Source organism: Armigeres subalbatus, chromosome 3 (genome assembly GCF_024139115.2).
Source record: "Armigeres subalbatus isolate Guangzhou_Male chromosome 3, GZ_Asu_2, whole genome shotgun sequence".
NCBI classification, from domain to species: Eukaryota; Metazoa; Arthropoda; class Insecta; order Diptera; family Culicidae; genus Armigeres; species Armigeres subalbatus.
This window is the reverse complement of record NC_085141.1, coordinates 296,642,394-296,660,009: the sequence shown is the minus strand read 5'-3', so window position 1 is coordinate 296,660,009 and position 17,616 is coordinate 296,642,394. Positions and strand designations below refer to the sequence as shown.

The 17,616-nt window shown below is 38.9% G+C and overlaps 1 protein-coding gene across 1 annotated transcript in view; it reads right to left on the bottom strand.

Annotated features, from left to right (window-relative positions):
- LOC134224923 (sialin-like) overlaps nucleotides 1-17,616 on the bottom strand; it is a 58,028-nt gene that overhangs the window by 16,843 nt on the left and 23,569 nt on the right. The window lies entirely within an intron of this gene.

Sequence of the window (17,616 nt, the reverse complement as noted above, 5' to 3'; positions counted from 1 at the left end):
TCAACTTAGAAATACCAATCTTTCAAAGTGTTCAGGAAGGAAGAATATACGGCCGCAGCTAGGTATCACATTATCAAACTTTTTCTTACTAGATGTATTACTGAAGTTGGATTATTTACAACGGTAAGTTTTTCTTATTCACAACTTAATTTTTACTAATTTTGTGGCACAACTCAATGATACTTTTTCGTGCGTGACTTCGAGAGTGTGGATTCAGGCGTCGATTTGTCAATTTTGGTAGCGCACCTTCCGGCATCACAGACAGATAAGTTGAGTTTAGAGTGGGCAAATGTTCAACTTTTATACATTTTGAATAGAGATAGTTAGACGTTCAATTCGCGTTCATACAGGTTCGACTCACTTGCCCTGTCGAAACGTAACAGCGAGGGCTACGACGGGTCGAGGTTTGAGTCTTCTTCGTTTGCGGGATCACATACCATGCTGTGCCCTTGTTCTATTATGAGAATTCAATAATTACATTGAGGCTAAATACACACCAGCATGACCACAGAAAAGGACAGATACAATTCCCTATCGGAGTTTTTCACCTTAGCGTTAACGTAATTTTGACTAGACCCTCAAATTTTGACCTGAAACTACCACAACAATATATCTGTACAAAATTATTCTTATTGCTATCTTGTCCAAACTGAATTTTTACTCAGGGTTCTTCAGTCAACTTACCTTACATACCATACAGACAACGAATGGGTAATGCGTTATAATGCTACCTGTTACATCTTGAAATGCAGCTGTATTTGAAATTTAGAATAATTGTCTATTTTAAAACGCTTGATTATTATGACAGATGTTCTTAGCAAGTGAGTTGAAGAGAACGGTAAAAATGATGGCAGCCATCCAGTCCAACAAAATGTGTTTAAATTTTCGCTGTCAATCGCTAAAAATGATGTTACTTTTCATTTAAATTCATGCGTATAAAACCATAGAAAAGTTCAAGAATATTTATCGGTTATTTTCAAACATATACTCTTTATTATCTATTATTGTATCTTGCGTGAACTGAATTAGGCACTGATTGGAATAGGGTAATGTGACCAGACGCTGCATTTTTCAACTTCGTTTTACAATTTTATTACAATTCATACAGCTTTACAAATACTTTTCCAATTTTTTTGGGCCAAAATCTATGCGAAATGCACTTTCGGAGGATCCTTTTGCAAGCCAGTGACGCAATCCAGATAGGCGTCCCGCGTTTCGCAGGACGCTTGCTGGTCACATTAGAATAGGGGCACAGCTTGGTATATCGTTTTGAAAATGTAGCTGCAAACTGATGTTTACTGCACTGTCGCTGACTGTACTAGAAAGCTAAACAGAAGCAAGATTTTTCTTGCGTCGTTCTATGCACATTTGTCCCATACAGTTTTTCTCTTTTGCGGGTCTCGTAGTTAAGAGTGCGCGTCCGTACTTATCTCCTCAAGGACGCAGAACGCTCACGCGATCATCGGAGTACTTTATTCTGCGTTGTGCGGGTGAGTAAATTAGTTAGCAAGCAAAAAGTTAGTACGCGTCCGATCGTGTGTCCTTTATCACGCAAAACGATCGCGTGATCATTGAAATATTTAGCTCTGCTATGTGCGATCGGTAAGTCAAAAGTCAAGTAATTGGTGCTCGTTCGATTGTGTTTTTGTTTAACGTCGATCAAACTACACGCTACACACGGAAAACCGTTTACCAAAACGAACCCTGCCACACGCCCTACCCCATATATCCAACATCCCAGTGATTCCTCGTGGAAGTGCAGATGACTCGTCGGCTTCTATCAAAGCGAGTATCACGTCAACAATTCCCTACCTATTCCTTAATTGACCTGCATTCGGACACGGCCGGCGATGGTATTGCTTAATGTTGGGTCACCTGTTCTTACGCATTGAAGATGATGTTAGTCTGGGACGGGACAAGCAAAGACGCTGCTTCTTTTCCCTTGTTTTGACACTTGTTCTTCTTTTTATCACAGTTGATCAACGGTTCTCAACTGTTTCCTTGACTGTTTCACCTAAGCCCCGAGTGGACTCTTCTGAGCACAATAAAATTGTTTGCAATTTGCGGATTTGTAAACTTGTTTTCGTAATGATTTCTATATCGGGAATAAAACACATATTCATAATTGCTCAATAATGAGCTGTCCGGCTATTTTAGAATACTTTTCAAAGTGAAAAAGTACTCGTAAAACAAAATCACACGAAATACTTTATGAGGGATACCAATACTTTCACACAAAAAGGTGCTGGTTGCACCTGACAGTTCGTGATTGCCGATTGCCTGGAAGCAGATGAAGTTACATTTTTTCCTCTTTGCAAGTCCCGTCCCAGATGTTAGTCCCTCCGTGTAATTACAGCTGACCTGGCAATAACGGAGTAGCAACCGTGGGCGGTCAATCATGCTCATGCTCATGCTCATGCTTTTTGGGCTGTTTCGAAAGATAATTTAATCATCTCTCAGAACGTTACCTAAGATTGATCATATGCGGGTGGGTACCCCCCGGGGAGGGTTTTTGTAAATAAGGGTACAAAAACAAGGATTTTTCATGCTTATTTCACTTATATCTGAAAGTCATACCCATTTTGAACTGTAGCTTTTCAAAAAGGTTATGCAAGAAGGCGTGTATTTTGACATGAGGCATTGGCTAGTTTAGAACTTGGCTGCTAGATGGTGGTATATATGAAATCATTATTTTAGACTAACTCAAGATTTTCCGATATATGGAATTTTTCACATTGCAAATATTCTTATTATTGTAAACTATCGTTGATTTCTAGACTACAAATCTACAGCTGCAAAAGTAGCTATTTGGTCACTCTGAGTTTCTGAATGTCTTAGAACATATGAATTATAGCTCCTGGAAGGTGAATATACATCGTAAAATAGTCTGCAAGTTCCTTTAGGCAATTTTCCAGAATATTCTGAAGAATTCTCCCAGGGAATCGACTAGGAGTTCTTTCGGCAGTTCCTCCAGGAATTGCTTAGGAAGATCTTTAAAGAGTTTCCATTCCAAAAATACTTCCAAAAATTCATCCTGTAATTTCAATGAAAATTCAATTAGGAATCCAACTAGGAAATGATCTGCATTTTTTGGAAGTTCCTTCGGGAATGTTCCTGCTCCTGCAAATTCCTAAAGAAATTTCTTCGGCAAATTGCTTTTTCAAGAAGAATTTAGATGGAATTTAGTGGTTTAAAAAGGGTTTCTGAATGCTCTTATAATAGGTTTATAGTGGTTATCTGGAGAGGGCCACTTGGCAATATCTTACTCTTATAGTGGTCATCAGAAGGTTGCCGTGTATTATTCAGTTTTATTCAGAAAAATATATTAAGCTCGTTCAGTGGAATGTATTAAACCGTCTAAGACGAATTAAGTACTGTCCATTTAATTCCACCAGTTAATTTTCGTTATCTTTGCAGATACGTATTTCGACCAGTTTTATTGTTAGATCTTATAAATAAATCTTGAAAACCATTCCTAGAGCATGAGCATGAGCATGATTGACCGCCCACGGTTGCTCCTCCGTTATTGCCAGGTCAGCTGCAATTACACAGAGAACCAATAGATGAAGTTTGGGACTAACATCATCTTCAATGTGTAAGAACTGGTGACCAAAAATTAAGCAATACCAGCGCCGGCCGTGTCCGAATGCAGGTCAATTAAGGAATGGGTAGGAAGATGTTGACGTGATACTCGCTTTGATGGAAGCCGACGAGTCATCTGCACTTCCACGAGAAATCACAGGGATGTTGGATATATGGGGTAGGTATTGTAGCAGGGTTCGTTTTGGTAAACGGAATGCGGGGTGTAGCGTGTAGTTTGATCAACGTTAAAAAAATACAAACGAACGCGCACTAATTAATTGACCTACCGACCGCACAAAGCAGAACCAAATATTTCGATGAACGCGCGATCGTTCTGCGTGGTCAGCACAACACGGTAGGACGCGTCCTGATTTTTATTTGATAAATGATAAACTCACCCGCACAAGGCAGAACAAAGTATTTCGATGATCGCGCGATCGTTCTGCGTGGTCAACCAAACACGTTTACGAGACGAGCCAGCCTTGGGCTGAAAGTCGAGATATATAAAGAAACAAAACACGATAGGACGCGCAATCACTTTTATCAGTTTTCCGATTATCTTCTAGAAAAAAAAACTGCAGAATTAGACACAGATCACTTTTTAATAACGGTGGCGTAGTCTAAGCCAAAAGTGTAATGAAAAATAAAACACAAATCGGTCTATGTTGAAATTTGACGCGAGAAAACAAAACATATCATTATTGAAACGCGGTACATTTCGATCATCCATTTAGACACGTATTCACTTATAAAACACATAAAAGAATAGACAAGAATGATGACAGGGATTTACTTTTTGTCTCAAACATAATCAGAGTAATATTATCAAGGAAAATGAAACTAATAAAACTAATTTCACAAAAAAAAACACCATTTGCTTCACAAAACTAATTAGTAAAAGCAATGGAAGCAGCACACAAAATTTCTTGGAGGTTATCCACATTATACACTATCGCGCAACGTAATGCTCATTGTTGCTGGAAATGGCCAATTTTTTGAAAATGTTTTAATTGATTCTACCATGTGGGATTTTCACATCGCACAGCATCTTCTCTAAAACATGTAGTATCCACCCGCTAATTCGACGATTTGTTAGTCCGGATCACGCTCATTCAGAATTTTCCGGATTAAAAGTATCAACAAGTTTTTTTCAAGTTTGTGTTGTGATTTTGTTTTGGTAAGTTGTAGAAGAAAAACTTTCATTATATTAATTCTTCGTTATAAAATGGGCCCGCAAACCTAATGTCCCCAAATGTCCCCTCATCTGTAAATGGGGGATTGAAATATAATCCTAGTATATTTATTTCCTAGCTATAGTATACTATAATCCTAGTATATTTTATATATTTCTTGAAAATTGTGATTTTTGTTCTCTTTATCTCGTAATGATTAGAAAATGAACATTATTACTAGAAATATGGTTGTTTGCCTGCTGTATTGGAAACAAACAAAAATAAAAATCCCCCCCAAAAAAAAAAAGAATGGAAAAATGGAGAATTACTTTTAGATTTTATTTCAGAGAAGACATTGATGAGCGGAGACGAGCCAGCCTCGGGCTGAAAGTCTCCTTAATAAAGACACAAAAAAAAAAAAAAAAAGAAGACATTGATGATAAACCGAGTCCTCTTCTCTGGCCTCTTATGTAATTGTTTTCACCGTTCTTACCATAATTTAAAATATTTTTTGGAATTGTTTACGTGTGTTTTTTATCTCGATCCTATCCTTTACTAATGACACACCGGTGGTACAAGTACTATGATACAAGAATCTTGAAATTAGTACCGTATCGATTACTGTCTTTATTAAAGATAGTCTTGGAATAATTTTCTTGTCAGTTATACTGACAAGTACTGGTACAAGTACCACAGGCGTGTCCTTAGTATATCTGATAACCATTGAATACTACAGCAACTTGGAGCAAATCTTTTAATAGATTTTTGCTAAGCAATTGTTATAAAATATAAGAACATACCTGGTCCGTGATACCGCGGCAAACTTATTACCAAAATAATTACCACATTCAATATCAGAACTCTGCAAAACTTCCCTTAAGGATTTCTGCTTGTCACCGGGAAATTGCAAACGATGCCGTCTTAACCCTCGCAAATTGATGACCACCATGCTTGAACTGCTGACCATGATATTTCCCTATATATCCGGGATGTAGCCACTGTGGATCTTCGAGAACTGATAGATTCAACACGCAAGAATAACTTTCAAAATCTTCGGTTTTAAGTTTTGAACAAATAAAAAATCAGCGTAAAAAAATTGCAGCTCCAAAAAAACGTGACTGTTCTCTTGAAAACCATTCTTAGAGCGGAAAAAAACTTGAAATGTTACTTGGGACTTGTGGTAGGTGGAGTCAAATGTTGTACAACCAAGTTGCATTGTGTGTGGTGTTGTTGTACAACACTACTGTTTTCAATTCTTTTGGTGGAATATCCAGGAGCAGAAAGTGATTTTTGCGGAAATACAGAAAATAAGATAATATGCGATAATAATAATTATAATAATAATAATAGAATAACAATAAGATAATATTAGACCTGTACGCCGCCACCGCCGTATGAAAATTGACGCCGCCGCTTGGCTTCTTGTTATACAGCGTATGCTCGGTCAAACATATTATGTTCTAAAACCGATTGACAATTTAATTGAGCATGAGCATGAGCATGAGCATTATGACCGCACAATTCGTAGTTGCTACTCCGTGATTGACTGAACTTGCGAAATTGTACAGAGAACACAATGAATGGGGCTTAGGATTAGCTACCCATTCTCAATGTACACGTTTCGGGAGCTCAAATATTTAATGTCAATAACGGCGCCGGCCACGTCCTTACGGTCATATAGGAATGGAAGGATTGTTAGTCCGACTCTCGTTGCTACTAGAGACCGAGTACACCTCTGCATCTCCACGATTGTCTTGGGATAGGATATCGTTTTAGTTACAAAGGGTAATTTATCTGGATTCACTTCGGTAAGTGATGCGATCTATGGGATGGGAAATAACACTAATACGAGTTAAAAGTTAAAACATGCACGCCCGGTGGCATATGAAAACTGAGGAGATTCGCGTTTTGGACGACCGCACGGAAGCGCAGCACTCTGTACTCACTTGCTCGATGGCTACAGCAAATTATTAAATAAGGCGCTTTTTTCGACAGCGTGCGACATGCGCATGAGCCACCGAACCCCGAACACAATAAAGATATTTTATTTCTTTCCCGACGACTAAAACACGCACTGCACTTAATTATTCGATAGCTATTCTTATTACCGGTCGCGCAATGCAGAACACAATTATTCGGCCGATCGCGCGATCGCTCTGCTGTCCGAAACAAGTGAAATCACGCACTGAACTGATTTTTATTACCGGCCTCGCAATGCAGAACACAATTATTCGGCCGATCGCGCGATCGTTCTGCTGTCCGAAACAAGAGAAATCACGCACTGAACTGATTTTTATTACCGGCCTCGCAATGCAGAACACAATTATTCGGCCGATCGCGCGATCGTTCTGCTGTCCGAAACAAGAGAAATCACGCACTGAACTGATTTTTATTACCGGCCGCGCAATGCAGAACACAATTATTCGGCCGATCGCGCGATCGCTCTGCGGTCCGAAACAAGCGGAATCTCGCACTGAACTGATTAATTTTATTACCGGCCGCGCAATGCAGAACACAATTATTCGACCGATCGCGCGATCGTTCTGCTGTCCGAAACAAGAGAAATCACGCACTCATTATGTTCTAAAACCGACTGACAATTTAATTATTCAAAAACGTCTTACATTTTTCTTCGGGAATTTATGGAAATGCTCCTATAAGGCCAATAGATATTCCTTCAAGAATTTCTGAGTCAGAGATTTTATGAAAAATTCTATATGAACTTCATTTGAAAATACCTCCACTATCTGGAACTATCTGGAGATTTTTTTTGGGAAATTCTGTGATTAAGTAGGTAATGTGTGTTGAGTTGGAGAAGTAATTTAAAAATAGTTTCAAGGGATTTTCGGGAGGAACTCCAGTGAGAACTTTTAAAGAACTTCTCAGAGGCATTGATTGCGGAATTACTGATAGAATTTTCGAGGGAGCACATCTTAAAAAATCTGGAGAAATTTTCTGAAAAATTCACGCTTGAAATTTTGAAGCATCTTTTAGTAGAATTCATTGACAGATTCTAAGAAAAATTTCTAAAGAAATTTTGAAGGATTTCCTATGAGAAATCCACAGATTGAAAGGGAAAAAACTTTCGAAAAAAATCAGGAGGAATACATTAAGGACTTTCAAAAGAAACTCAAGCCTCCTTTGAAGAATTTCCGTAGAAATTCTTTGAGGAACTTCCGGAGGAATTTTCTGTGAAATTTCTGGAGCAACTTCTGGGGTAATTCTGGAAGGAACTACGGAAAAATTTACTAGGGAATTCCTGGAGGAATTTCCGGAGAAATTCCTGGAAGAACTTGAGGAATAGTTCCTGGATGAATTTCTGAAAGAATTCCAGGAGGAACTTCCGGAGGATTTCATGGAAAGAATTTCCGGAGGAATTCCTGGAAGAACTGCTGGAGAAGCTTGTGGAGGAATTCCTGAAGGAACTTCCTAAGGAATTCCAGGAGGAACTTCCTGAGGAATTCCTGGAAGAATTTCTTGAGAAATTCCGGGAGGAACTTCGGAATTCCGGGAGGAACTTCTGGAGAAACCTGTAAGAGAATTCCTGGAGGAACTTCCGGAAGATTTCAAAGAGGAATTTCCGAAGGAACTTCCGGAGTAATTCCGGGAGGAATTTCCGGAGGAACTCCGGGAGGAACATCCGGAGGAACTTCCGATTGAATTCCGGGTTGAACTTCCGGAGCAATTCCTGGAGAAGCTTCCTGAGGAATTCCGGGAGGAACCTTCTGAGAAATTCCTGGAGGAACTTCCGGAGGAATTCCCGGAGGATTTCCCGGAGGAACTCCGGGAGGAATTTCCGAAAGAACTCCGGGAGGAATTTCCAAAGGAACTCAGGGAGGATCATCCAGAGGAATTCCGCAAAGAACATCTGGAGGAACTTCCGGAACAATTCCTGGAGAAGCTTCCTGAGGAATTCCGTGAGGAACTTTCTGAGGAATTCATGGAGGAACTTCCGGAGGAAGTCTGGGAGGAACTTCGGAATTCCTGGAAGAACTTCGTAATTCGAAGACGAACTTCGGAATTCGGGGAGGAACTTCCGGAGAAACTCGTAATGGAACTTCCGGAGAAATTCCTGGAGGGACTTCCAGAGGATTTCCTTGAGGAATTTCCGGCAAGAACTTTCGGAGAAACTTCCAGAGGAATGTCCGGAGGAACTTCCGGAGTAATTCTTGGAGGAACTTAGGGTGGAATTCTGGGAGGAATTTCCAGAGGAATTCCGTAAGCGACTTCCGGAGGAAATCCGCGAAGATCTTTCGGAGGAATTCTGGGAGGAACTTGAATTTGGAACTTTGGAGGAATTCCAGTAGGCACTTCAGTTGGAATTCCGGGAGGAACTTCCTGAGGAATTCTAGGAGGAACTTCCGCAGGAATTCCAGGAGGAACTTACGGTTAAATTCCGGGTGGAGCTTCCGGAACAATTCTAGGAGGAACTTCCGGTAGAATTCCGGGAAGAACTTACGGAGAAATTCCGAGTGGAACTTCCGAAGGAATTTCCAGTGGAATCCCGGGAGAAACTTCCGGAGGAATGCCGGGAAAAACTTCTGGAGGAATCCCAAAAAGGACTTCCGGTGAAGGCATTCCTGGAGAAACTTCCGGAGGAAATCCCGGAGAAACTTCCTGAGGAGCTTCCGGAGGAATTCTTGGAGGAACTTGAACTTGGAACAATCCAATTCTATTTTTTGGAGGAACTTCCGGAGGAATTCCGGGAGGAGCTTCCAGATGAATTCTGGGAGGAACTTATGGAGGAATTGAGGGAAAGCTTTCGGAGGAATTCTGGGAAGAAATTTCGGAAGGAACTTCCGGAGGAATTCCGGAAGGAACTACCTGACGGAACTTTCAGACAAATTCCGGAAGTAACTTCTGGGGGAATTCCAGAATAAACTTCCGGAGGAACTCTGAGAGATACTTTTGGAAGAACTTCCGGAGAAACTTCCGGAGAAAATCCGGGTGGAGCATCCGGAGGAATTCCTGTATGGACTGTGAAAATCCGATTCCAATGCAATTCAAATCCACTTCCAATCCAATCACAATCAAATACAATTCCAACTCTAAGCAAATTTCAATCGCATTCCAATCCATCATCACTAAAATTCCAATAACATGCCATTCACGTTCCAATAAAATTCAATTCAATCCACAACCTATCTAATTCTAATACCATTCCAATTCAAATCCAATCTAATTACACTCCAATCCAATTCCATTCCAATCCAATTCATCCAATTCAGTATTCGTGAAAAAGCACCAAATACATCAGCATATACAGAAAAAAATGTCTAAATATTATGTTTTTTGGAGTTTTGGTTGTACCAACTGTTCGTCAGACGGTTGTACAAACTGAATTGGTCCCACAAACTTAGGGGCGGAGTCAAAGTTGTACAACATGTCGGGGCGTGTATGGGGCCCCTTACATATTCGGATTGGATTGGATCGAGTCATATGAGAGCCGATGCAATCAAAACATTCAGAATTGCACTATTATTACTAGAGCTGTGCGCCGCCGCGCCGCGCCGCGGCCGCCGACGAATTTTATGCGCCGCCGCCGCCACCGTTTTTGACCGGCGCGCCGCTGTAATTTTTTGACCGCGCCGCCGGTGAATTTTGAGCGAGCCGTTTGTGAATTAATCCTCCTCTCCAATTTATTAGAAGAAAAATTCCGTTCAAACCCTTACACATTCGAAAAATTTCGGCTGCGCCGCTGAAAAGAAGATGTAAACTCAACCATCTTATTATGTCACTTTGTTGTTAGGATGCAAAATGATTTTTTGTTTAGATTACTTGTTTTTCATTTTATTGATCTTCGAATTCTTTTAAATATGATACATGGCAATCCGCGGACCCAAATTGAATTGATTAATTAACTATGTTATCGCCAGGTTCGTTTCAGGTCTTCAAATAATTTCCTGGAGGGATCTCCACGCGTAAACTAATATCTTACGGTCTATATATCAATATTCTTAGTGATTTATTAATCAAATTGGACATACATTCAACAGGTGACAGGACATACATCCATGACAGGTAACCCAAGAATTCCACGACCTTAAGGTCTATGGGGTAATGTAAGGGTAATGAAAGATCTATTATCCTTCTTGAAATTTGACCTCTTGTTTAAGGGTTATCCAATTTGGTTATTTGGATCACATAGAACATGAACCGTTTTTGGACATATCTAAGATCCAATAAGGCGTAAACTCAAGGAAATTCTCGGAAGCCTGGAATAAAATATTTTTTGAGCGGATATCCAATTTGGAACTATGGAATACAAAGCGCACCAATTTTCAAGATTTCCCCTAAGACGCTCAATACTAAATAAGCATCCATTTTGAAAAGGAGATAATAGACTTTTGGGTACGCGAGCAGACCTTCATGCCTAAGCTACAGAGAATTCTTGGATGAACTTGGATGGAAAACTCTCATCAAATTCAATAGACCACAGTCAGCATAAACGAATAAAAATAAAACTAGCAGCCCTCAAGGAGTTCAAGGCCTATACTTCAGACAATTCTTGTATGAACTGGGTTGCATATTTTGTCAATATCGGTAGGGATGAGTTTTTGCTAATTATAATAAAAATTGGAAAACGATCCGTTGCGCTTAAAATTTTATTTGCTAAAGAGAAGCTTAGAAAATGAAAAGATTCTGATTCAATGTATTTGAAAGACGTGGGACACAAAGTCGAGCAGAAACATAATTCCTAGAATCGACATAATAAACCTAGAAAAGAACATAATCGAACGCAATTTTAGAAAATATGATGTTGTAACTGATGACAGGAATGATGTAATATGCCATCAAATGGTTCGATACGGTGAACAGCCTAGCATTTCTGACAATGACAAAATCATCGTTGAGCCATTTTGTACATAAAAGAGCTAGAAATATTTTTGAGCATCTTTTTTACATATCTCATATGGCTACCATTTCTTCCTTATACGCAGAAGGTCGTGGGTTCAGTCCCAGGCTTGTTCCATTCCTCCTACTTTGTATCTTTTCATATATATCTCATGTTCTAGCCATCTCTAGAACTGGAAATGGGCTTTCATACCGTTTCCATCTTCTATCCCTACACCTACAACTTGACTAGCAGTTAACTGTCAGAATTCTAAATGAGTGAAAAAAAGCTCGTTTCGGCATCCAATTAGACTATTCCACCCCGCCCCCCACCCCCACATTGGCAACCCGTTTAAAAAAACGATCAATGGGTAATGTTTTCAACATAACCGCGAGTAGACGTAGGACTTGTATAAACGTAACGTATTTACATATTTCAACTTCTAACTTTGGAGTTTGATTATAGTATTGATATTGGAAATGACAACTTCCATGCTGTGTACAAGTATTAGCAATTTGTTTATTCAAAACTTCTGGAAATAAAACTAATAATTAAATACATAATTAGAATTGCTTTGTTTCTAACTATTAAGCCCTTATTTACTCAAGCAAATGTAGAGCATTTATAGATTTCTTATTGATGATAGTACTTGAAGTTTTAAAATTTTGATTTATAAAATTTGTAGGCTTGGGTAAAATGTGCTATTTTAGGAAAACTGTCTCGTTTTCCAAACAAAGAAATGCAGCACCAATTTCGTTGCTTCTATTTGCTAACATGCGTGCTTACTGATGAAAAAATCACAACAATAAGAAACAAGTCAAGGAGCAGTAACCCTATTAAAATAGAGGAGGTATGTACTGTTAATACATCAACGAAAAATTATTTTATGTTTTGATTCCAAACTCCGAGTCTACGTCAAGTTTAATAATATAATTTCTCAGAAAATGAAAAACAAAGAATAAGATAGTGTATTTAAATATTCTTCTGGATATTACTTTTTGCGGACTTTTTTTAAAACATGCTGTATTACATATACAGCGAAATTTTCTAATCTAAAATGGATATTAACACTATTGCTGATTGTGTATCTTTAATTGCTAATGCCTTCTACAAATAAATGAAAGTAATAATTTTAATCAAATTTTTATTTTCATCAGTGTAGTTGATTTTTTTGCTGGGGAATAAGAAATGTTATAGTATAACCATGTTTTAATGTACGTGTCGTTTGTACCAAGCACAACTTAACATATGGTCAGTCATATGACATGACTCGTACCCACCGGGATCATGTGAATTATGAAACCAATCACCTGGATGAGCAGACCAAATCTCTCTAATTTTATTCTTCTTCATCCACCACCGCTGCCCTCGCTGCCTCAGCCATCATCGGCCTCTAGTCGTTATCTCCGAGCGATGCGATGGGCGATTGCATCCATCACAACCGACACCAGAATGACAAAAAAATGCGCCCACTTCTTTCATGCATATTCGCAGACCCACCGGCAGTTCTACCGCTGGTGACTGCATGCTGTCGCTGTGTAGGTAAACACAGCGAACGAACGAACGAAACGAAAAATGCGCGAGCAAAAAGCACGTCAGTACGCGCTGCTGTCACAAATTAAAATGACTTTCACACGGCAGGCACTGCTTCTTTTATACACAAAGAAAGTCTTCCGGTAGACCCGAAGGCCCGTGACATACCGAATTCTGATGTCCATGTTAGGAATGCACGGGATTGGTTACATATGAAATTTTTACTGGCTTTGACAAGAATTGAAATTTTCAATAGCTTATCGGTAATAATCTTAAGTTTCAATGAAATAGACAATAGGTGGAAAGTATCCGAGTCGATTGATATATAAATCTTAAAAATCCATCGAAAGATAAAGGCGCTAGTAGCCTTCAAAATCTTCCCTTCCAGCGTAACGCTCTCGATTTCCAAAAATCTAAATGACACCCAGTATAGTAAAGAAAGACGTAAGTCCTACGTCAAAAAGAAACTTTGCCATACAACCTAACCCCTAGATTCCAATAAAATTCCACAGGAACCCATGCCGAATGCAGAGGTGTTCTCAGCTTGCAGTGGGCGAGTGATTGCATCATCAATTCCTTCTCATCTCCGATAAACCGTGAGAATGTGGCGTTATCGACCATTCAGAAAAAGAGAGCCCTCGGACTGTGCACATTGAGGTTAAAGAGCAAATTCCATGCTTCCATCCATTGGTTCCTTGTGCAATTGCGATTGCTCTGGTCAACCACGGAGTAGCAACTACGAAATGCACGGCCATCATGCTCGTGCTTTTAACATAACTGGTAGCTAACCCTTCCTAGGAAATTTCTTCTCCCGGAACTCTGGAATATTCATTTCTGGGATTCTGAAATTTCGGGAACTCCGCCACCAGCAATTCTTTCTTCAGAAGTTCTGGGGATTCAAGACTCCTCCAAGAAGTCGGAAGTTCCCACACTGAGAGTTTTGAGGAATTGCTCTGTTAAAAATTTTGTTAAAAATTCAGAGAAATTCTGTTCCCAGAAAATTTTCAAGATTCTTTCTTTAGCAATTCTGGGAAACTGGTATTTCAAGAATACAGAGTTATACCTTCTGTAGAAGTTCTTGAGAACTCCTACCCAGGAGTTCTGACCTTTTTTTTGCTTCAGAAATCATAGAGAATTCTACCTCCAAGGATTTCAGTACTTTGGACCCTGCAGACTGTTATTTTGAAGGGGAAGGGTCGTTTTGCTGAAACTTATTCGGCCGAAAGCCATTTGGCCGAATGCCACCAGGCCGAAAGTTGTTTGCCCGAAAGGGTCGTTTGGCCCAATGGGTCATTTGGCCGAAAGGATCATTGGACCGAAAGGGTCATTTGCCGAAGGGGTAATTTGGCCGAAGAGGTCATTTGGCCGAAAGGGTCATTTGGCCAAATTGTACAGACAAAAAATTTAGCTGAATAGGTCATTTGAAAAGTGACAAATTAGGAGTAGGAAGATAGACGTCTCAATTCTCATTCTTCATTTCTAACTTCTCACTGTAAAAAAATGAGAAGCGCGAAGTGAGGAATGAGAATTGAGACGTCTATCTTCTTACTCCTCAGTTCTCACTACATACTTTAAAAAAGAGAAGCGCGAAGTGAGTAGTGAGACGTCTCACAACTTACTTCACGCTCCTCACTCATTTCGCGCTTCTCACTTTTTACAGTGAGAAAAGAAAAATGAAGAGTGAGAAGCGAGACGTCACTTTTCTTATTCCTAATTTCTCACTTTTCAAATTACCCTTTCGGCCAAACGATCCTTTCGGCCAAATGACCCTTTCGGCCAAACGACCCTTTCGGCCAAGCGATTCTTTCGGCCAGATGGGTTTCAGCCTAATGGCATTCGGCCAAATGGCTTTCGGCCGAGTGGGTTTCGGCCAAACAACCCTTCCCCGTTATTTTTTTAAAATTTTGAACGATTTCTCTATGACTCTAGGAAATTCCTGCTCCTTGAATTCTGGGAAACTGATTTTCCAATCATTCTTGATTCTTCCATCTCAGGTGGTCTGAGAACTTGTCCATTCAGAAATTATGCGGAATAAATCCACCAAAAAATCTAAATAAATGCAATACCATCTCCTCTCTCACTGGAAATCTCCCCCAGCTATTTTGGAGAAATTCTCCTCCAAGAATTCTAGGAACTAAGGAACTCTAAAATTAGTATTTTTAGAGAACTCCTTTTTCAGAAGCTCTGGGATATTACAATTCTAATGCAGTGTTTCATCTCTTTGATTTTAATTCATCCCCAGCTATTCTACAACGACTTTTTGCAGCACACTTTTGAGGCACAAATTAACACAAAAATTGAAGATTGATATGTCCTGTTTATTTGTATTGATGTGTTTCTTATGAATTCTGATTGTTGTATTATGAGCATATTTGTTTGTACATAAATAATTAGATTTGAGGGACATTTTTATCCTTATTACATAAGAAATAAAAAAAATAAATAAATAAACAAATATTTCTCCTACAATAATTCCTTCTACAGAAATTCTCCTAAATACATATTTAGGAATTTTGCCCCTCCAAAGGCTAGGGCAATTTCTCTCGCACGAATTTTGTGGAATCCCTCCCCCAGAAATTAATATGAATTCCTCTTTAAGGAATTTGGAGGAATTTATCCTCCGAGGATACCGGCGGATTATTCACCTCATTCTAACTCTGGGGAATTCCTCCCTCACGAATTATGAATATCTTCTCCTATGAATTAAAGGAAATTTCTTCTCCTTGTATTCTGGGGAATTCTTTCGATAGGGTGGGCCCTTTTAATTCACTCCAAGAATTCCATATCTATGAGTTTTAGGAATTCCCTTGTCCAGAAGTTCCAAGGAATGAATAATACGTGTTCCAGAATTTCTGTATGGGGAACTAATGGAAAATTTCCATCATGAGTTTCTGTATATTTTTGTAGGGTTTTCTGACCTTCAGGAATTTTCTCATTTGATTTTTTTTTGTTTACATTACATCCTCCATTTGAAAATGTCTGTATCGCAGCTTGGTGTTCATCAAGCACTTCCACAGTTTCTAACTGCGAGGTTTCTAAGTAGATTCACTTTTTTTACATTCCTGTGTCTAAACACTAACACGAGGATGCTCATAGGTATAAGGAAGAACCAAAAAAAACTTACACTGTACCATGAAATGGATCCAGTCACCTTCTGTATGGCCTTGCTTTGTGGCAGCCAGGCTAAAGAATTAAGGGTTTTTGGTAGTATTTTCACTAGGAATTAAGATTTATGAAGAGATCTCAAGAAGAATTTCTGGAGAGAAGGTAATGAAATTCCTAAAGTTTTTTTAAAGGAATCTCAGGTGCATTTTCTTATTATATTCCTGAAGGATTATTTAACAGCGTACAATATAAATTATGCTTATTGCCATTGCTATGCAAATAATATTCCAAAAAACAACATCGAAGAAATTTTGAATCGCGCCGATCCGAGCCGCCGCCGCCGCCGCCGAGAGCAACCGTGGCGTGACGCCGGCTAAGCCGCCGCCGCCGATAGAAAATTGCGTTCACGCCGCCGCCGGTTCAAAGTGGATCGGCGCACAGGTCTAATTATTACTAACTCGTCTGATGACAAGTGTAGGCATTCCACTAAAAAGCTCCAAATAATTTATTAAATCGTTGGATATTAAATGTTGTAAGAACTTAGTGGGTGACATAGTCGTATAATCATTTTATCAATAGAATACTGACTTTCGAAGTTTTTTCATCGAGTCGTAAACTGTTACGAAAATAAAAACCTATCTACCGTTGTCCGAATTTGTTCAGTTTTATCGTGAGTAATGTTCCTCTTTTTACACAACATTTAAAATGTGCGAACATCGTGACCAAATGCTTGTTTCAGTATCTCCAGCGTACACAAAAAACGCATGTTAGATTATTAAGCGCCTAAGTGCCGCTATTCATACACTTATCTTTCCTTTTTCTAACTTTGAATTCAGGCTTCTTTCAAAACATGCAGATATTTTTTCCTTTGAAAATAAATAAATAAAATGTACTTGGTACCAGTTAATTTTGCAAAATTAGAAAATAATAAAAATTTCTTAAAAAAATCATATAAGCCTTTTCTTTAAAGATTGTAACATTAGGTGAGAATTATTTTTATTTAAATAAAGAAAGCTATGTTGTAATCATTTGAAAGCAATGAAATATTGTCAAAAAAATGAAAATTAAAAAAAAAATGCAAGAACATTTTTACGCTTTGAACTCTTTGCAGTTGTAATTTTATTAAAATTAGTGTGTTTTGTGGCTGTGTAGTTAGTGTAGACAGACATTCATTTGCATTTTGCTGCGGGGTTTGGGTTAGATTTTCACCTCAGTCGCAAAACTTTTTGTAAAAAAAAGTGCTAGACAGAGCCAATGGACGTTGCATGCTGGTCCGTTGTCTACTGTGGTGCTTGCTTCAAAGAGCGAAAATGCTCTGGAAGCAACTAACGTGTAGCGTTTTCATGAAAAAATGGTAAATGTTTTAATTTAATAAATTTAATAAATGAA